Source organism: Herpailurus yagouaroundi, unplaced genomic scaffold (assembly GCF_014898765.1).
Source record: "Herpailurus yagouaroundi ecotype Mexico unplaced genomic scaffold, PumYag 67428, whole genome shotgun sequence".
NCBI lineage: Eukaryota > Metazoa > Chordata > Mammalia > Carnivora > Felidae > Herpailurus > Herpailurus yagouaroundi.
In genome coordinates, this window is record NW_024420241.1 from 481,852 (window position 1) to 504,746 (window position 22,895).

At 33.3% G+C, this 22,895-nt stretch overlaps 1 protein-coding gene and 1 pseudogene across 2 annotated transcripts in view; one reads left to right on the forward strand and one right to left on the reverse strand.

Annotated features, from left to right (window-relative positions):
• The window catches only part of ZC3H12B (zinc finger CCCH-type containing 12B), a 341,768-nt gene that overhangs the window by 136,263 nt on the left and 182,610 nt on the right, over positions 1–22,895 (reverse strand). The window contains exon 1 of one of the 2 annotated variants that reach the window (XM_040467323.1): positions 2,998–3,230. The exons of the other annotated variant lie outside the window; for it this stretch is intronic. The gene's annotated coding sequence lies outside the window, so the exon portion shown is untranslated. Of the gene's footprint in view, positions 1–2,997; positions 3,231–22,895 lie in introns of those variants that run through there. 2 annotated transcript variants of the gene reach the window in all.
• LOC121024995 (60 kDa heat shock protein, mitochondrial-like) lies at positions 4,549–6,398 on the forward strand (annotated as a pseudogene).

Below are 22,895 nucleotides of genomic sequence, written 5' to 3' on the forward strand. Positions count from 1 at the left end.
TCTCCCTTCTGACCTGAGCCTCAGTTTCTTAATTTATTATGCACTGATAAATGATAAAATGCCATTATTTTGAGAGTCAAGTGAAATATTAAACGTTAAGATACTTTGAAAATATAAAGTACTGCTTTAATTATACTTAAAAAATTCTTTTTTAATGTAATTTATTTACAAATTAATACAAATGAATGATTGTTATATACAATACAGAAATATTTTTTTTCAATTTTTTTCCATTTGGCACGTAAAATAGCTTCATAAAGTCTATACAATTTGAATATTTTAACTATAATTAAAATTGGTGTTACAGAATATCAATGGTGGAGTAGATATTGGAGATAATATAGTCCACCTCACATCACTGTATAGAGAGGATGCTTGAGACCAAGAGAGAAAAGGGATTTGCCTTAGGTTATGCAATTAATGGTAGTAAAACCAGGATTGGAACTCTGGTCACCTTTCTTATCTAGTGCCTTTCCTACTCTACCACAATGCCTCATTATAATGGTCCTTTTGGTTTTCGTTATAAAATTACTGTTCATCCCAAACTTACCTTTCATTACCCTGGCTCCTCCATGAAGATAAGTTAGTTTACATGAAGAAATAACCTAGGAAGCATTTCTTCCATACATGTTTACCTTCCTGCTAGTATGTTGTCAACTACTGCATAGCTCCTAAGGCAATAGGTAAGAGATTCAGAAAATGTGACTCGGTGTGAAAGCATGCACTCTTTCACAGGAATATGGGATATCCAGACCTTGGTCTTGCTGGAAGTAACAAAAAGAAAATAAGTTACCAACTAGCACAGTGGTGTTTCCTTAGTGTTCATTTGATTCCTTTTCCTCTCACATTGTGATAAAAATTTTTATTTTCTACAAAGTACATTTCCAGGTATTATCTCAAGTTGTTCACACAACAACTATATGAGATAAGAATTATTATCCTCATATTATAGCTGAGAAAAAAAGGCTCAGACGGATGAATGGATAATGAAGATGTGAGATATGATATATATATATATATATATATATATATATATATATCATGGATTATTACTCAGTCATAAAAAAAGAATAAAATCTTGCCAATCTTTCCATTTGCAACAACATGGATGGAGCTAGGGAGTATAATGCTAATCAATATAAGTCAGTCATAGAAAGAAAAATACCATACAATTTCACTTATATGTGGAATTTAAAAAACAAAACAAATGGTCAAAGTTAGAGAGAGAGAGAAAGAGAGAGAGAAACCAAAAAACAGACCCTTCACTATAGAGGACAAAATGATGGTTACCAGAGGGGAGATGGAAGTGGATAAGTGAAATAAGTGATGGGAATTAAAGAGTACACTTACCATGGTGAGCACTGAGTAATGTACAGAATTGCTGAATCACTATACTGTACACGTGAAACTAATGTAACACTGTATGTTAACTATACTAGAGGTAAAATTTAAAACTCAATAAATAGAAAACTGAGGGTCAGAGAAAGTAAATGAATTATCCAAATTTACATTGTAAATAAGAAGCAGAGCTAAAATTTCAACGCAGTTTCTTGATTACAAATCAAAAGATCTTGCCATTATACCACAGTTGCCAATAATTTTGGTCACCAAAATTTTCCAATTTTGTGCCATACCACAGTTTGCCAAGAATTTACTTAGTGAATTATAAAAAAATGTTAACAAAGATGTAATTGGGGTGCCTGAGTGGCTCAGTCAGTTAAGTGTCTGACTCTTGATTTTGGCTCAGTTCTCTCACAGTTTTGGGGATTAAGCCTCACGTCTGGCTCTTTGCTAAGAGTGTGGAGCCTGCTTGGGATTCTTTCTCTCTCTCCTTTTCCCTCTGCCCTTCCCCAGTTCACACATGATCTCTTTCTCAAAATAAATTCATAAATTAAAAAATGTAATTATAAGCTTAAACCTAATGTGGAACAACTTTTAAATGATATAAGTTAATAAAAATAAATATTTCCACCTTTCTTTGAACCTACCTAAACATTTCTAAATTATAAAAATAAAAGAGGCTTAGATTCTTTAGACTGATCAAATATCCAAAAATATGTGACATGAGTCTACAATCAGTTGGAATAAATTGATTAATTTGATTAATTTTAATTTGTTGCTTTAGCTAAATAAATTAAAAAGATTCTACAAAAGGCTTACACTTACCAAGGATATACCTGTTTTATGCAATTTGGTTCCTATTTTCATACTATTTGAGAAAAATGCAGAAGCAAAAAAGAAAAATGTCAGAACCACAGCTATTTCATTGCTGAGAATGGTTGCTCCTTCCTCTAGCACTGGTTCTTCTTCAGTTGCATATATTCTAATTGCTGAGGAATTTTCTGAATATACTATGTGAAAACATCCCTCAGAAAATTAAAGTGAAGTAGAAGTTTATTTCTTCATAAGAAAACCACGAAATTATATAGTTATGGTTTTATTTTAGATATTTAGTCCTCTATAAATACAGGATTAGAAGTCAGACAGATGTGGATCTAAAACACAGTCCTGTATTTGACAATAAATTTCATATATAAATAAGAAAGAAAATAAAACACAGTCCTGAACAAGGATCATGGACTTGAACAAGTCATGTAAGCTGTTTAAGACTGTTTTCTGTCTGTAAAATGAAGATGATAATAGTATGTACATCATAGGTTTTGTGAGGATTAAATGGGGTACCCCACGTTTTGGTACTTAATTAGTAAGTCTCAATTAATGAGTTATTTTTTATTACCCCCTTCTAGCCTTATTCTGGTTAAGAAGCCTAATTTTTTTCAACCTAAGAAGATACTCTCATTAGCTATGTTCTTCAGGTTTTCACTACCACTTCAATAGCTCAGCTTTTATGAAAGAAAACTTAACTTTCTTATAAAAGTAGCCTAAACTTTGCATATTATATAGATCATGACAATATTCTTACATTGGTCTACCCTTTCTAACACACACAGACACACACACACAGCCCTCAACAGCAATAACTACTAAAGTACCTACCTCTTAATATCTTAGACATTTCCAATATCTGTCACATAGTCTTAACAAGCTCAGTTCTTTGGAGATCTGTAGTCCACATCTGTATTTCTTAATTGTGTGGCTTATCCATCACATCATGGCTTTTATCCTCTGTTGCTGAGGCAGAATTGTCAAAAGAATCCAAAGCCATGGAATGGGAGATTCCAATAGAGTTGCATAAGCAGAAGGCAAACCTATGCTGAGAATTTAATAAATCACTCTCTGAAACACATTTTACCAATTTAAAGTTCAGTACTACAGTCAGGTGAGCAAAAGATTTGGATCTCAAAAGTTGGTAGTTCTTTTCAACAATTGTGGTAATCTGAGGAATAGCATCTTTTTAGTCATAGATAGATAGATAGACAGACTCAGGATTTTCCATAAGCTTAAAACAACTTATTTTGTGACTATGGATAAGAGTATAATCTAAAGAACTGTAGCCAAATTATGTGTGTGCACATGCACACACACGCACACATACATTTAAAAAAGAAAAACACAAATGAATAGTGAATTTAAGAACTACTTCATCTAGACTTTTCACTAAGTAGCATACTGTTTCCAGATAGACCCTATGTACAATTTACAGATTACGCATGACTATTCCCTCTTATTGATCTATGCAAAACAAAGTAACTTTATAAATTTTAAACAGCATACTGTTTCCAGATAGACCCTATGTACAATTTACAGATTACGCATGACTATTCCCTCTTATTGATCTATGCAAAACAAAGTAACTTTATAAATTTTAAAGGGTCACAATTTAGAACAAATATTAATTTTCTAAAGACTTGAAATGTATATTTTCACCGAGATTTTTCTTTTAGTTCACTCGCAGTCATATTAACTAAAAAGTCAGACATGTGGTTTACAAAGTTGACAGAAATAAGAAAAATACTTGGATAAAACTAGCCTTGAACCTTGTATTCATTCCCTTCTACCTCACTTCAAAATAAATGAATAAATAATCTCTTTTAAAAATTTTAAATGATAAATTATTATACTAATAACTAATTATTTTATAATTTTAAGTTGCTTAAAACATATTTCCCAACTAGAAGTTAGAGCATTAAACCATGGTCCAGGAGCAAAGTATGGCCTAACAAAGGTTTGTGGAAGTCCTTAGCATTATCCCCCAATTACTAGCTTTGTTGTTTTTTTTTCATTCCCTGAATATTACTTTTAGTAGTATTGTGACTACACTTTTCAAACTTTAAATCCGATCATAATATATGATAAATAAGGGTTTTGTGTTGCTTCTTGGTACCAGGTGCAATCCAAAAGATGTAAGATTTTGAAAGAACTGCAACTTATGGGACACTCTGATGACTTGAAAGGATAATAGGAGATAAGCCTTGAAATTAAGAATGTCTTGGAAAATTTGATTACCATATGAATAAGGTGTCTGAGTCAATGATACTGGATAGGTGAAAAAAATCAGTTAAAAGTCACAATAACAAGAAATCTCTCCTTCATTCGCCTCTGACAGCTTGCCTGACCACTGGCATGCCCTGCCATTGCCCCATGGAAATGTTTTGATTACTTGCTGTCCTTTTAAAAATTAATCCAGTGTCTAAGGCACTGACTCCTCATCTCATTTGAAATTATGCCAGAGAAGTTAAATTTGGTGTAGATGTCCAAGATTTATTGCTTCAAAAGTTTTAGCTGTAGCCGTTACAATGGGGCCAAATGGAAAATCAGTGACTATTCAACAGAATTGGGGAAGACCTAAAGTAACAAAAGATGGGGTGACTGTTGCAAATTCCATTGGCTTAAGAGATAAATATGAAAATATTGGCACTAAACTTGTTCAAGATGTTTCCAGTAACACAAATGAAGAGGCTGGTGATGTCACCACTAATTGCTACTGTACTGGCACTCTATTGCCAAGGAAGGCTTTGAGAAGATTAACAAAGTTGCTAATCCTGTGGAAATCAAGAGAGGTGTTGTGTTAGCTGTTGATGCTATAATTGCTGAAGTTAAGAAGCAGTCTAAACCTGTGACAACACCTGAATAAATTTCTCAGATTGCTACAATTTCTGCAAATGGAGACAAATATGTGCAACATCATTTATGATGTAATGAAAAAGGTTGGAAGGAAGGGGATCATCACAGTAAGGAAGTAAGGAATGGAAAAACATTAAATAATGAATTATAAACTATTGAAGGCATGATTTTTGACTGAGATTTTATTTCTCCATACTTCATTAATACATCAAAAGGTCAGAAATGTGAATTCCAAGATTCTTATGTTCTACTGAGTGAAAAGAAAAGTTACAGAATCCAGTACATTGTACCTGCTCTTGAAACTGCCCATGCTCACCATAAGCCATAATTGCTGAAGATGTTGATGGAGAAGCTCTGAGTACACTCATTTGAATAGGTTAAATGTTGGTCTTCAGGTTGTACCAGTCAAAGCTCTAGGTTTTGGTGACAATAGAAAAAAAGAATCAGTTTTAAGTGATGGCTATTGTTACTCGTGCAGTGTTTGGAGAAGAAGGATTGACACTAAATCCTGAAAATATTCAATCTCACGACTTAGGAAAAGTTGGGAGCTCATTGTGATGAAGATAATGCCATGATCTTGAAAGGAAAATGTGACAAGCATTTTGAAAAACATATTCAAGAAACCATCAAAAGGTTAAGTATCACAACTAGTGAACACGCAAAGGAAAAACTCAATGAACTCTTGGCAAAACTTTCAGATGAAGTAACTGGGATGAAGGTTGGTGGGACAAGTAATGTTGAAGTGAAAAAAAAGAAAGTGTTACAGATGCTTTCATTGCTCCATGAGCTGCTGTTGAAAGGCATTGTTCTGGGAGGGGGCCATGCCCTGTTTTCATGAATTCCAGCCTTGGATCAAATAACAGCTCCTGAAGATTAAACAACTGTTATCTAAATTATTAAAAGAAAATTAAAATTCTTGCAACGACCATTGCCAATAATGCAGGTGTTTAAGGATCACTAATAATTGAGAAAATTATGCAACATTTTTCCAAAGCTGGGTATGATGATATTCTTGGAGATTTTGTGAATATGGTGGAAAAGGAATCATGCATCCAACTAAGATTGTAAGAACACTTTATTGGATGCTGCTGGGGTGGCCTCTCTATTAATTACAGCAGAAGTTGTAGTCACTGAAATTCCTAAAGACAAAGACCCTAGAATGGTGGAATGGGTGGAATGGAAGGTGGTATGTTCCAAGTCCTGTAGTAGTGTTTTATTAATAAACTGTGAGAGTAGGTTCAAGGCAGTGATCCTCACCAATAACTTCAGAGAAGTCAGTTGAAAGAAATGACTGAAGAAAATTCTGGCTGATGTTTAAGAAAATCACTATAACCATCAGTTACTGGTTTCAGTTAACAATGTATAATGGTTTACTGCTGCCATTGTTAGTGCCCACAAATCATTTATTTTGTATTTTTTGAATAAAAATACATTTGTCCATTCCTGATAACTGAGTGCAAGAGACATGTAACAAGTGCATTGATTTCAACTTAAATCACTGAAGCATTTTTAGTACTATTTTGTTAAAATTAAGATTTTAGTGATTGCCATCACCAGTGAAAAGTTAAGAAAACTTTTTGTGGAAAGCAAGCATAATTGTGCACAAAGTAGAAAAATATACAATTATGTGACAATCTCTGTTAATGAAAATTTGTTTAAAGTTCTTAAAAAATGCAAGACAGGAGTAACTGGCAATATGTAACATGAAATCATCAAAAAATATATTCCAGATTTCATTTAGATGTATATTAATTTCAAGGACATGGCATATGACTTTATGTGAAGAAACCCATGACTCTCTCTAAGATGTGAAACATGTTCAAGAATGAAATGCTGCTTTGGAGCTGATACCCATGATATGTTATCAGGATATTGAGGTTACTTAATGCTCAACCTGGCATCACCAATTTGTGGAGAAATGTATTCCCACTGGCATATAAGTTGGTCATACCAGCAAATATGTTGTTAGTTGTAGCTTCTTGTTGCCACAGATACCATGATAAAAGGTTAAGCCTTGCTTATCCACATATGTTCCTAAAAGGTTCCCTTCTGATTCTACAGTTTTATAGATGAAATAATACTACATTTGTGGGCAACCAAGAAAAGGCTCACAATCTGCTTCTGGAGTCTAAAAGGGCATTAACAAGAGTGTTCTCAGTGGCATTCATTCTGCTATACTAAACTTCTTAAGGACAAGGTAAGTCTTATTCATACCTAAGTCCCCTGTGCTAAGTTTCACATATAGTAAATGTTCCAAAAATAGCTGATAAATAGCTTATAAGATCTTCCATAAAGAAAGCACTTTTCTGACCTTTCAAAATTTTCTTTTTGTCTTCATCACTGAATAGCAGCTGTTTCTTTGATTATTATAGGCAAGCAGGATAAGAGGCAATGTTTTGAAGCAGCAGATAAAATTATTCACACAATGATGCAAATGTGGATATATGTCTTGAAAGAACTGCTACTCACCTACCTTCCTGTGTGCCCAGGATGAAGGAGAAAGGTGGTCATTATCTCTCTTTCCAAGTGCCACCTATGAAACTATGGTCCTTAAAAGAAGCAGCAGTATCTCACAACTTGGCTGTTTAGACTACTTCCTTGTAGGGGAGTAAGAAGAGCACAATTGGTACTATTAACCATATGTCTCTCTCAGAGTAAAATATTGCTAGAATATAGTAGAGAGTGAAGAAAGTTAAGAAATGTGTCAGTATTTGATAGCTTTCCAAAAAATCTGAACTTTACCATGGTCTGGAAAAAATAGAGAGAAAGAGAGAGAGAAGCATATTAAAATAAACATGAACTTGCAATAGCAAAGAACAACTTCATATACAATAGGAATCTAAGAATTTTCTAAATTCCATGATCAAGCTAAAGGGATACCTATCACAACACATGACCAGCACAAGGAAGAAAGAAGTCTGTATTAGAAAAAGAATCCAAGCCAGATAACTTTTCTTCTATTTCTACCAGTTGGAAAGAAGAATCATCTCCTTTTGTACATCTGTTAAATTAAAAACATTTGTTCCTCTAATGGGAAAAAAACACCTTGCTTTTGCTCTAATATGTATTTTCTAGAGCAAGAGAAAGTAGTAGGTATAGTATGTACATAGTATGTATAGTATGTACTAGTATGTATGGTACTTATGTTATCTCTTTCATATTCATATATATAATTATATATATGTAAATATATATATGTAAATATATATATATGTGTGTGTGTGTGTGTGTGTGTGTGTGTGTGTGTAATTTTATACCAAGGAAGATATCACTGCAATACACAGTTCATATGTACTAAATCATTAATGTATGTTAAGCCAATAAGAACCAAACAGACACAAATTGAGACTATTAAGTAGTGTAATGATATGTACTAGTCCAATGATTGAGTTACTTTCATATATTTTGAGGGAATAAGCTTTTTATGGCTTTGTTTTGTTTTCTTACACAAACATTGCATTAAGAAATTCATTAAACCAAACATAGAGAATAAATCTGCACAATTTAGAAGCCAAACTTGCATGTGTAAGTAATAATCATGTTTTCTCATAATAAAAATATGCTCCAATCAGAAGACTTTATTTGAGTTTGGCAAAGTAAAAGTAACAGATGGATTGGATATTTTCGTGTCCCAAATCTCTTATTGGAGTCCAGAAGCAAAGCAATAGAATTCAGACTGAGTATAAATATTGTTGTGCTAAAATGTAAATAGTCATGATAGTCTTACCACCTTTTAGTCAACATAAATCAAATTTCTAAGAATGTCAAAATTTATCAATTATTACTTAAGATTTAAAGGAGCTCTCACACTATATAGTCTTTAATATGACAAAACATTAGAAGAAAAATAAAATTTCAGAAAAAATATTTTCATAAGTTCAATAAAAAAAGGAAATAATGTGCTAACTGTAATAAGTCAGAGAAACATAATTTTACTTATATGTGGATTCTAAAAACAAAAAACAGCCCACCATAAAAACAAATGGAATCATAAACACAGCAAACCAACTGGTGGTTCCCAGAAGGGATGGGATTGAGGGGGATGAGCAAAATAGGTGAAGGAGATTAAGAAGCACAAGCTTCCAGTTATAAAATAAATAAATCAAAGGGATAAAAAGTACAGCATAGGGAATATAGGCAATAGTATTGTAATATTGTTGAATGGTGATAAATGGTAAATACAGTTATTGTGTTGAGCATAGCTTAATGTATATAACTGTAAAATCAATATGTTGTACACCTTAAACTAGTATAACATTGTCTGTAAAATATACTTCAATTTAAAAAAATGACATACAAATTACAGTTTACCAAAATATTACATACATTTACATCAATTGAATTTTAAAACCAACATATGAAATAAACAAGGTAAATATTATTTCCTTCATTACCTAAATGACAAAAGTGAGGCTGTGAAAGGTTAAGTGACTTATTCCGTGTCATAAAACTCCAAACTGGTGAGCTTGAACTGGGATATAGGTCCTCTGATCCTTAGCACATTTTTCCTTATGCTTTCCAGACTACTGATGAGTAGTATTCCACTGTATGGATATTTTACAGTTTGTTTATTCACTCACTTGTATATAAACATTTGGGTTATTTGAAGTTTTACAAATAAAGCTGCTATGAATATTTGTATACAAATTTTTGTATGAACATATGCTTTCCTTTCTCTTGGTTAAAAACTAAGAGTGGAATGACTGGTTCATATAGTAGTTCTATGTTTAACTTTTTAAGACACTGTCAAATTTTTTTTTTTTCCAATGTGGTTGTATCAATTTATGTTCTCACCAGGAGTGTATGTATGAGTCTAGTTTCTTTACATCCTTGCTAACATGCTCATTTTTTGGTGTACTCTTTTTTTTTTTAATTTTAGTCATTCTAATAATACCATGCCATTGTGGTTTTAATTGCATTTATCTAATGATTAATGATTTGAACATATTCTTATACTTATTTGCATTCATTATCTTTTTATTTTCTTCCAATGTTTTATTTAAATTCAAGTTAGTTAACATATGGTATAGTATTGGTTTCAGGAGTACAATTTAGGGATTCATCAATTACATGTAACAACCAGTGCTCTTCACAACAAGTGCCCTTCTTAATGTCCATCACCCATTTAGCCCATCCCTTCACCCACCTCCCCTCCAGCAACTCTCAATTTGTTCTCTATGTTTAAGAGTTTTTTGTGGTTTGCCTCCTTCTCTGTTTTTATCTTATTTTATTTTTCCTTCCCTTCCCCTATGTCCATCTGTTCTCTCTCTCTCTTCTTGTCTTTCTTTCTTTTTGAGAAAGTGTACTAGCAAGTGAAAGTTGTGGGGGAGGGGAGAGAGAGAGAGAGAATATCCAAAGCAGTCTTCATGCTCAGCATGGAGCCAAATGCATGGCTCAATCCCACAACCCTGGGATCAAGACCTGAGTCAAAGTGAAGAGTTGGGTGCTCAACTGACTGAGACACCCAGCTGCTCCTTATCTGTTTTGTTTCTTAAATTCTACATATGAGTAAAATCATATGGTATTTGTCTTTCTCTGACTGGATTATTTCGCTTAGCATAATACTCTAACACCACCCATGTCATTGCAAATGGCAAGATTTCATTCTTTGGATGGCTGAGTAATATTTCACTATATATTTCACGTCAGCCTTATCCATTCAATTGATGGACATTTAGGCTTTGTTAATAATTTGGCTATTGTTGATAGTAAAAGCCAGTCTTTTCAACAAATGATGTTGGGAAAACTGGACAGCTCTATGCAAGAGAATAAAACTGAAAAATTTCTTACACCTCACACAAAAATAAACTCAAAATGGATTAAATACCTAAATGTGAAACCTGAAACAATAAATTTCCTAGAAGAAAACATAATAAGTAATCTCTTTGACATCAGCCATGCAAACATTTTTCTAGATATGTCCCCTCTGGCAAGGGAAACAAAAGCAAAATTAAATTATTGGGACTACATCAAAACAAAAAGCTTTCACTCAATGAGAAGAACCGTCAACAAAAGTAAAAGTCAACCTATTTAATGGGACAGGATACCTGCAAATAATGTATCTGACAGGAGGTTAATGCACAAAATATATAAGGAACTTTGGCAAATCAACAGCAAAAAAAAAAAAAAATACTCCAATTAAAAGATGGGCAAAGAACATGAATAAACTTTTTTTTTCAATGAAGACATACAGATAGCCGACAGACACATTTAAAGTTGCTTAATATCATTAATAATCAGGGAAATGTAAATCATAACAGTAATGAGATATCACCTCCCACCTGTCAGAAAAACTAAAATGTGGAGGATGTGGAGAAAAAGAAACCCTTGTGCATTATTTGTGGGAATACAAATAGGTGCAGCCACTGTGGATAACAATATGGTGGTTCCTCAAAAAAATTAAAAATAGTTGGGGCGCCTGGGTGGCGCAGTCGGTTAAGCGTCCGACTTCAGCCAGGTCACGATCTCGCGGTCTGTGAGTTCAAGCCCCACGTCCGGCTCTGGGCTGATGGCTCAGAGCCTGGAGCCTGTTTCCAATTCTGTGTCTCCCTCTCTCTCTGCCCCTCCCCCGTTCATGCTCTGTCTCTCTCTGTCCCAAAAATAAATAAACGTTGAAAAAAAATTTAAAAAAAAATTAAAAATAGAATTACCACATGATCCAATAATTCCACTACTGAGTATTTACCAAAAGAAAATGAAAATGGTACTTTAAAAAGTATATGCACATCTATGCTTAGTGCAGTATAATTTACAATAGCCAATGTATGTAAGGAACCTATCTGCCCATCAATACATGAATGTAAAAGGAAAATATGGTATATATAAGCAATGGAATACTAAACAGTCATTAAAAATAAAGATGAAATCATGCCTTTTGCAACAATATAGATGACCTAGGGGGTATTATGCTAAGTGAAATAATCAAAGAAAAACACATTCCATCTATTTTAACTTATATAATAGAATCTGGAAAAGAAAACATACAAGAATCATAAACAGACCAATAACTACAGAGAACAAACAGATCTTTGCCAGAAGGGAGAGAGATGAGAGAATGGACAAACTTGGTGAAAGGGAATGTGAGATACAGGCTTTCAGTTATGTAATTATTGAGCCAAAGTGACAATAGATACAGTATGGATAATGTAGTAAATGCTATTGTAAGATCATTGTATGGTAACAGATGATAGCTACACTTGTGAGCATAGCATAACATACAGATTTATCAAATAACTAGTACACCATAAACTAACATAATATTGTGAGTCAACTGTACTTCAACAAAAATATTACAAATAATAATCATAATCATAAAAAGTTAAGAAAGGCTGACATCTTATCCATAGCGAAGCTATTGATAGCAGGAGGATAGTAGTAGGAGGCTATTGATAAAAATGTGAAATATATCTCCAATTATATAGATTTTCCTTAACAGCTTTCCACAGTGTTTCATAGTTTTCTGGATATACATTTGTACTTACTTTTGTTAGATTTGTAAGTAAGGATTTTGTTTTTTTATAAATGCTGTTTTGTTTTAAGTTTCATTTATTCATTCCTGACACAGAGAAGAATTGACTTTTGTATTTTGCTTATTGTTATCTCAATCTAATTTCATCAAGACATGGAACACTATACTCCAAATCCATTTGTACTTCAAAAATTAAAATACTGAATATGCTGAAGAAAAAAATAGAACCACTATATTTTTCCAGCAATCTAACTTCTTGGTATTTACCCAAAGAATATGAAAACATGATGTCAAAGAGATATATGCACTCTCATATTTATTGTTTATTATAGCATTATTCCCAGTAGTCAAAAAATAGAATTAACCTAAGTGCCCATCAATGAATGAAGAAAATGTAGTGTGTGTGTGTGTACATATGTACACATACATACATATATATACATTCATATTATGGGATATAATTCAGCCATGAGAGAGAAGGATATCCTGCCATTTCTGACAAAATGGATGAACCTAGAATATATTAAGCTAAATGACGTATGTCAGACAGAGAAAGAGAAGCAATATGTGATATCACTTACACATCAAATCTGAAAAAGTCAAACTTGTAAAACCAGAAAGTAAATGGTTGTTAGCAGAGATTGGTGGTGGGAGGATAAGCCACATGTTGCTTAAGGGTACAAATTGTAACAAGTAGTAGAGATATAATGCACAGTATAGTGAATATATACAATACTCCATTATAATCATCAAGCATCCTAACAGACTGGAAGTTTGATTCCAACCTCTAAAAAGAAAGAACCAGGGGCACCTGGATGGCTCAGTCAGTTGAGCGTCTGACTGCGGTTCAGGTCATGATCTACCAATTCATGAGTTTGAGGCTTGCTGCTGTCAGCCAATGTCAGCGTAGAGACTGCTTAAGGTATTTTATTCCCCTCTCTCTGTCCCTCCCCTGCTCATGCTCTCTCTCTCTCGAGAGAGAGAGAGAGAGAGAGAAAACTTAGGCAATAAATCATTAAAATAATAAATCAAAAAATCAAAAAATAATCATTATGTAATGTGATAAACATACTACTTATTACTACAATGGCAATAATATTACAATATATCAATGTTCAAATTAACATGTTGTACATACTAAATTTTCAAGTAATGTGTCAAAAACACCTCAATTAAAAATATTTAAAAGTTACCATCTACCTTTACTCTCTTGAAAAAAATTTAGTAGCATCAAGTTGAGATGAAGAAAGTATCTAAAAGAAATACCTACAATATAAAGAATAAAAGTATAAATGGTTGGTATTACTGATTGTTTAATCTTTTAAGTATAGAATTAACAAAATAAAGGCAATAATTAAGAATGCTATAAAGTGAAAAAACTGATTATTAATCAAAAATCCAAGCTATGAAGAGTCCACTATAGAGATTTTTTTAAACAAATGGAATGGAAGAAACATAAGCAAAATAAACAGTCAAAAGGAAATGATAATGATACTAAAAATCTCTTCATGGATGAAAGAACAAGATCCTCAACAATATTTCCTGCAAAGTTTATAATTATCTTTGTTGGGAAAAACTTTCCTAAGACTGTGAGTCAGACAACAACAGTCTGGAATGTATCCAAGTGTTGTTCTGTACTGTATGGAAATGATAAGGACAAATATATTCATTCATATTTGATAGTAAATGAAAACACCCTAGAACCACACACATACAATGAGACAAAACTTAGCCAGATCACCAGGCATTTAGATAAACAATCACGTCCAGATGGCCTGATCCTCTACCAAAGTACAGGAATACCTCATTTTATTTCATTTTGCTTAATCAAGCTTTGCAATAACGTGTTTTTTACAATTTGAAGTTTTGTGGCAATCCTACGTCAAGCAAGTCTACCAGATGTCACCATATTTTACAACAGCATTTGTTTACTTCATGTCTCTGTGTCACATTTTGGTAATTCCTGCAATATTTCAAACTTTTTCATCATTATTATATTTGTTATGGTGATCTGTCCTCAATGGTCTTGATGTTAGTATGGTAATTCTTTCGGGGCACCATGAACTGTGCTCATATGTGTAAACTTAATTGATAAATGTGAATGTTCTGACTATTCCAATAGCCAATTATTTCCTTGTCCCCCTCTCCCAGGACCTCCCTATTCCCTGAGAAACATCAATATTGAAAGTAAGCCAATTAATAACCCTACAATGACTTCTAAATGTTCAAGTTAAAGAGGAGTTGCATATCACTCACTTTAAATCAAAAGCTAGAAATAATTAATCTTAGCAAAGAAGGCGTGTTAAAAGCTGAGATAGGCAAAAAGCCCAGCCTTTTGCATCAGTTTAGCCAAATTGTGAATGCAAAGGGAAAATTCTTTAAAAAGTTAAAAGGTCTACTCCAGTGAATACACAAAAAATAATTTTAAAAATAGCCTCGTTGATGATATGGAGAAATGTTTAATGGTCTGGATAGAAGATAAAACAAGCTGCAACAGTCCCTTAAGCTAAAAGCCAATCCAGAGAAAGACCCTAACTCTCCTCAACTCTGTGAAGGCTGAAGAAGATGAAGAAGTTGCAGAAGAAAAGTTTGAAGCTGGCAGAGGTTGGTCCATATGTTTTAAGGAAAGAAGCTGTCTCTATAACATCAAACTACAAGGTGAAGCAGCAAGTACTGGTGTAGAAACTGCAGTAAATTATTCAGAACATCTAGATAAAATAATTAATGAAGATGGCTTCACCAAACAACAGATTTTCAATGAAGAAAAACAGCATTATATATTGGAATGCCATCTAGGACTTTCATAGCAAGAAAGGAGAAGTCAATGCCAGGCTTCAAAGCTATAAAAACCAGGCTGGTTCTCTTGTTAGTAACTAACACAGCTGATGATTTTTAAGATAAAGCTAATGCTCATTAACCATCCTGAAAATCCTAGGACCATTAAGAATTATGCTAAATATACTCTGCTTGTGCTCTACAAATGGAGCAACAGGGCCTGGATGAGACCATATCTATTTATGACATGGTTTACTGAATATTTTAAGCCCACTGTTGAGGCCTACCATAAAGAACTAAAGATTCTTTTCAAAATGTTATTGTTCATTGACAATGCACCTGATTACCCAAGAGGTCTGATAAAGATGTACAATGAGAAGAATGTCGTTTTCATGCCTATTAATACATCTATTCTGCAGCTCATGGATTAAAGAGCAACTTTAAATTTCAAGTTTTATTATTTATGAAATATATTTTGTAAGTCTATAACTGTCATAGTATAGATTCCTCTGATGAACATGGGCAAAGAAAATTGAAAAACTACTTTAAAGGATTCACCAATCTACATGCAGTTAAGGACATTTGACTCATGGGAAAAGGTCCAAATGTCAGTAACAGTAATTTGAAAGAATTGATTCCAAGTCTCATGGGTGACTTTGAGGGGTTCAAATTTTCATTAAAGGAAGTAGCTGATGATATGGTGGAAATAGCAAGAGAACTAGAATTAGAAGTGTGGTCTGTATCTTTACAAATTAGTCTTTTCATTTTCCTTGGGTAAATACCCAGTGGTGAAATTACTGGGTTATATGGTACTTCTATGTTTAATTTTTTTGAAAAACCTCTACTTTCAACAGTCGCTGTACCAATTTACATCCCCAAAATAGTGCACTCATTCTTTTTTCTCAACATCCCTTCAGCACTTGTTGTCTCTTGTGTTTTTCTTTTTAGCTGTTCTGACAGGTGTAAGGTTGTGGTTATCTCACTGTGGTTTTGATATGCATTTCCCTGATGATGAGTGATGTTGAACATCTTTGCTTGTGTCTGTTGGCAAAGTATATTCCTTCTTTGGAAAAATGTGCATTCTGGTTCACCACTCATGCTCTAATAAAGTTGTTTGTTTGGTGTTGAGTTGTTTAAGTTCTTTTGAAAGAAAAATTCCAGTATACGGTGCCACATTAGTTACAAGTGCACAATGTAGTGATTCAACAATTCTATACATTACTCAGTGCTCATCATGATAAATGTACTCTTAATCCCCTTCACTTATTTCACCCATCCCTCCACCCACTTCCACTCTGGTAAACCATCAATTTGTTCTCTACAGTTTCTTTATTCCTTTTTTTGTGTTTCTTATATTCCGCATATGAGTAAAATAATGTGGTATTTGTCTTTCTCTAAATAACTAAGCATTATACTCTCTTAGATCTATCCATGTCATTGCAAAAAACAAGATTTTTTTCCACATCTACACTTATGTTTTTTTTTAATTTTTTTATAATTTTTAGTTTCAGGTGTAGAATTTAGTGATTCATTACTTGCATACAACACACAGTACTCATCACAAGCGCCCTCCTTAATATGCATCACCCTTTTAACCCATCCCCCTGTCTGCCTCCCCTCCAGGAACCATCAGTTTGTTCTCTATATTTAAGAGTCTGTTGTATGGATTGCTTCTCTCTTTCCCCCCATGTTCATCTGTTTTGTTTCTTAAATTCCACACAAAACTGGAATCATAAGGTATTTTCCTTTCTCTGCCTGACTTATTTCACTTGGCAATATACTCTCTAGCTTCATCCACATCGTTGCAAATGGCAAGACTTTTTTTTATGGTTGAGTAATATTTCATTGTATGTATATGCTACATCTTTTTATCCATTCATCAGTCAATGGACATTTAGGCTTCTTCCATAATTTGCCTATAATTGATAATGTTGCTATAAACATTGGGGTGATGTGCCCCTTCATATCACTATTTTTTAAGCTTATTTTGAGAAAAAGAGCATGAACGGGGAGGGGCAGAGAGACAGGGAGAAAGAGAATCTCAAGTGGGTTCCACAATGATATTGTGGGGCTCGAACTCACAAACCATGAGATCATAACCTGAGATAAAATCAAGAGTTGGGAGCTTAACTGCCTGAGCCACCCAGGTGACCCAGAAATAGCTATTTTTGTACCCTTTGGTAAATACCTAGTAGTGCAATTGCTGGGTCATGGGATAGTTCTACTTTTAATTTGTTGATGAACTTCCATACTGTTTTCCAGAGTGGCTGAACCACTTTGCATTCCCACCAACAGTGTAAGAGGGTTGGCCTTTCTCCACATCCTCACCAACACCTGTTGTTTCTTGTGTTGTTAATCTTAGCCATTCCGACAGGTATGAACTGGTATCTCATCATAGTTTTAATTTATTCCCCTGAGGATTAGTGATATTGAGCATCTTTTCATGTGTCTGTTAGCCATCTATATGTCTTCTTTGGGGAAATGTCTATTCATGTCTTCTTCCAAATTTTTAAGAATTTATTATTTTTATGGTTGAGTAATATTCCAGTGTGTGTGGGTGTGCGTTTGCATGTGTGTGTGTGTGTGTGTGTGTGTGTGTGTGTATCTTTTTATCCAAAAATCTATCAGTGGACCCTTGAGCTGATTCCACAATTTGGCTATTCTAAATATTGCTGTACTAAACATAGGGATGCATATAGCTGTTCAAATTAGTGTTTTCATGACCTTTGAGTAAATACCCAGTAGTGCAATTATTAGATCATAGGGTAGTCCTATTTTTAATTTTTTTCAATGGAACCTCCATACTGTATTTCAGAGTGGCCACGCCAGTTTGCATTCCCACCAACAGTTCACAAGTGTTCCTTTTTCTCCACATATTTGCCAACAGTTGTTTCCTGTGTTGTTGATTTTAGCCATTCTGACAGGTGTGAGATGATAACTCATTGCAGTTTTGATTTCCATTCTCCTCATGATGAGTGATGTTCAGGGTCTTTTCATATGTCTGTTAGCCATCTGGATGTCTTTTTTTAAAGAAATGTCTATTCATGTTTTTCTGTATTTTTTAATTGAATTATTTGTGTGTGTGTGTGTGTATGTGTGTGTGTGTGTGTGTTCAGTTTCATAGCTTCCATTTTATTTCAATTCAACTATAGTTAACATACAGTGTTACATTAGTTTCAGGTGTACAATATAGTGGGTCAACAAAGTCAACAATTCCATACAACACCCAGTGCTCATCATGACAAGGGCATTCCTTAATCTCCATCCTCTATTTCATCCATCCTTATACCCATGTCTCTTGTGGTAACCATCAGTTTTCTGTTTACAGTTAAGAGTCTGTTTCTTGGTTTGTCTCTCTCTCACACTTTTTTTTCCTTTAGTCATTTGTCTTGATTCTGAAATTCAACATATAAGTGAAATCATATGTTGTCTTTCTGTGACTGATTTAATTCGCTTAACATTATACACACTAGTTCCACCCACGACATTGCAAATGGCAAGTTTTCATTCTTTTTTATGGCAGAATAATATTAAATCACATATATGTATATATAGAACCAATTTTTAACTATACATCTATTTATGGACACTTGAGCTGTTTCCATAATTTAGCTATTGTAAATAATGCTGCTATGAATATATGGCTACATATATCGCTCTGGATTAGTGTTTTTGTCTTTTTTAGGGATTACTGGATCATAGAGTAGATCTATTTTGCACTTTCTGAGGAAACTTCATACTGTTTTCCACAGTGGTTTTACCAGTTTACATTCCCAAAAACAGTGCAAGAAAGTTCCTTTTTCTCCACATCCTTCCCAATACTTGTTTCTTCTGTTGTTGATTTTACACATTTTGACCAGTTTGAAGTCATATCTTATTGTAGTTTTGATTTGTATTTCCCTGATGATGAGTGATGTTGAGCTTTTTTTCATGTGTCTGTTGACCATCTGGATGTCTTTGGAGAAATGTCTTTTCTTGTCTTCTCCCCATTATTAAAGTGAATTATTTGTTTTTGGGTGATGATTTATTTTATTTCTTTATATATTTTTGATACTAACCCTTTATTGGATATGTCATTTGCAACTATCTTTTCTCATTCAGTATGGTGTATTTTAGTTTTGTTGATTTTTTTTTCCTTTCTTGTACAGATTTTTATTTTGTTGTATTTCCAATAAATTTCTTTCTTTTGTTTCTTTGCCTTGGGCTATATATCTAGAAAAATCTTTTTTTTTTATTTTTTTAACGTTTATTTATTTTTGAGACAGAGAGAGACAGAGCATGAATGGGGGAGGGGCAGAGAGAGAGGGAGACACAGAATCGGAAGCAGGCTCCAGGCTCTGAGCCATCAGCCCAGAGCCCGACGCGGGGCTCAAACTCACGGACCGCGAGATCGTGACCTGAGCTGAAGTTGGATGCTTAACCGACTGCGCCACCCAGGCGCCCAATATATCTAGAAAAATCTTGATAGGGCCAGTGTCAGAGAATCAACTGCCTGTGCTCATTTGTACAATTTTTATGATTTGGGGTCTCACATGTCAGGCCTTGATCCACTGTGAATTTATTTTTGTGTATTATGTAAGAAAGTGATCTAGTTTTGTTGTTTTGCATGTAGCCATCCAGTTTTCACAACACCATTTGTGAAGAAGACTGTACTTTTCCCATTGCATGTTCTTTCCTCCTTTGTTGAAGATTAATTGATCATATAATCATGGGTTTATTTCTGGGCTCTCTATCCTGTTTTATTTTTTTAATACTGATTGATTGATTGATTGATATTTTTAAATATATTTTTAAAATTTACATCCAAGTTAGTTAACATATAGTGTAAAAATGGTTTCAGGAGTTGAATTTAGTGGTTCATCACTTATATATAACACCCTGTGTTCATCCCAGCAAGTGCCCTCTTTAATACCCATCACCTATTTAGCCGATCCTCCCACCCACCACCCCTCTAGCAACCTTACATTTGTTCTCTGTATTTTAAGAGCCTCTTATGGTTTGTCTTGATCTATATGTCCGTTTTTGTGCCAGTACCATATTTTTTTGATTATTACACTTTTGTAGCATATCTTTAAATTTGGGATTGTGATGTGCCCACACACATAAATTATTCTTCTGTTTCAAATGTCTTTGGCCAATAAGGGTCTCTTGTGGTTCCATAATTTTGAGATTATTTGTTCTAGTTCTGTGAAAAATGCTTTTGGTATTTTAATAGTGATTGCATTAAATCTGTAGACTACTTCTGGTAGGACGGACATTTTTACAGTATTTGTTCTTCCAATCCATGAGCATGGGACATCTTCCCATTTGTTGTTTTTGTCTTCAATTTCTGTCATTAGTGTTTTACTTTTTCCAAAGTAAATAATTCTTTCACCTCATTTATTAAGTTTATTCCTAGTTTTTAAAATTTTTTTTGTGCAAGTGTGAATAGGATTATTGTCTTAAATTTTCTTTCAGCTGCTACATTATTGTTGCATAGAAATGTATCAGATTTCTATATATTGATATTGTGTCTTTCAACCTTAGTGAATTCATTTATCAGTTATAGCAGTTTTTTTTATTTTCATGGAGTCTTTATGGTTTTTTTATATATAGTACCATACCATCTGCAAACTGAAAGTTTTACATCTTATTAACTTGGACGCTTTATATTTCATTTTCTTCTCTAATTGCTATGGCTATGATTTCCATTACTAAGTTAATTAAAAATGGTGAGAGTGGACATCCTTGTCTTGTGCCTAATTTTAGGGGAAAAGGCCTCAGGTTTTCACCATTGAGTATAATGTTAAATGTGGGTTTTTCATATATGGTCTTTATAAATTTGAGGTATGTTTCCTCTAACCTACTTTGCTGATGGTTTTTATCATGAATAGATATTGTATTTTATCCAATGCTTCTTATTCATCTATTTAAATGATTCTCTTGTTGATGTGATGTATTATGTTGATTGATTTGTGAAAGTTGAAACACCCTTGTATTGTGGGAATGAATACTACTTGATCCAGGTTAATGGTTTTTTTGATGTATTGTTGGATATGGTTCACTGATATATGGTTGAGGATTATTGCAGCAATGTTAATCATAGATATTGGCCTTTAGTTTCTTTTTTTTAGTGTCTTTATCTGGTTTTGATATACAGGTAATGCTGGATTCACAAAATGAATTTCAAAGCTTTCCTTCATCTTCTATGTTTTGTAATAATTTGAGAGGGGTAGTTATTAACTCTTTATAAATGTTTCTTTTGTATTTCTTCTGTGTAGAATCTCCTCGTGGACTTTTGTTTGTTGTGAATTTTTTGTTTACTGATCCAATTTCATTGCTGGTAATTGACTTTTTCAAGTTTTCCATTTCTTCATGATTCAGTTTTGGGAGGTTATATATTTCTGGGAATTTATCTGGTTCTTCTAGGTTGTCCAATATCTTGGCATAGAATTTTTCATAATATTTTATTATAATTTTTTTTTGCATTTCTGTAAGTCCACTTTTTTGTTCTTTGACAAAGAAGATAAAAGTTTATACATATTTTTTTTCCTAGAATCAACTCCTGGTTCTATTGATCTTTTAGTTTCTATATAATTTACCTTTACTCTAATCTTTATTATTCCCCTCATTCTAATATTTTGGGTTTGCTTGTTCTTTTTCTAATTCCATCAGGTGTGAGATTGGGTTGTTTATTTTATTTCCTTATTTGTTTTTTGCTTCTTGAGGTAGACCTGTATTGCTGTAACCTTCCATTTTACAACAGCATTTGTTTTATCCCAAAGATTTTGGATCATTCTTTTTATATTTTCATTTTTTTCCATGTATTTCTAACTTACTCTTTGATTTCTTGGTTGACCAATTCATTGTTTACTAGTATGTTATTTAACCTCCTTTTATTTGTGTTTCTTCCAGAATTTGCCTTGTGGTTTGCTTCTAGTGTCATAGCCTTGTAGTCAGAAAAAATGCATGGTATAATATCAATATTTTAATGTGTTGAGACTTGTTTGGTGGCCTATTCCAGAGAATGCTCCATGGGCATTTGAAAAGAACGTGTATTTTGCTAATAAGATAGAATGTTCTGAATATGTCTGTTAGGTCCGTCTCTTCCAATGTGTCATTAAAAGCTAGTGTTTCCTTGTTAATTTTATGTTTGCATGATTTATCTATTGATGTAGGTGTGGTGTTCAAGTCGTCTATTATTACTGTATTACTATTGATTACTTCATTTATGTTTGTTATTAGCTGTTTTATTCATTTGGGTGCTATCGTGTTGGGTGCATAAATATTTACATTTGTTATATCTTTTGTTATTTCTCCTTTTATGGTTATAAAGTGTCCTTCCTTACCTCGTGTTACATTCTTAGTTTTAAAGTCTATTTGTCTAATACAATAGAAGCAATCTGGTCCTGGACTTTTATTTGTTGAGAGGTTTTTGATTACTGATTCAATTTTCTTGTTGCTTATTGGTCTGTTCAACATTTATATTTATTCCTGTTCTATTTTGGTGCTTTATATATTTCTAGGCACATATCCATTTCTTCCAGGTTGTCCAATTTGTTGGCATGTATTTTTTCATAATATTCAATTAGAATTTTTGTATTTCTGTGGTGTTGGTTGTTATTTTTCTCTATCATTTGTGATTTTA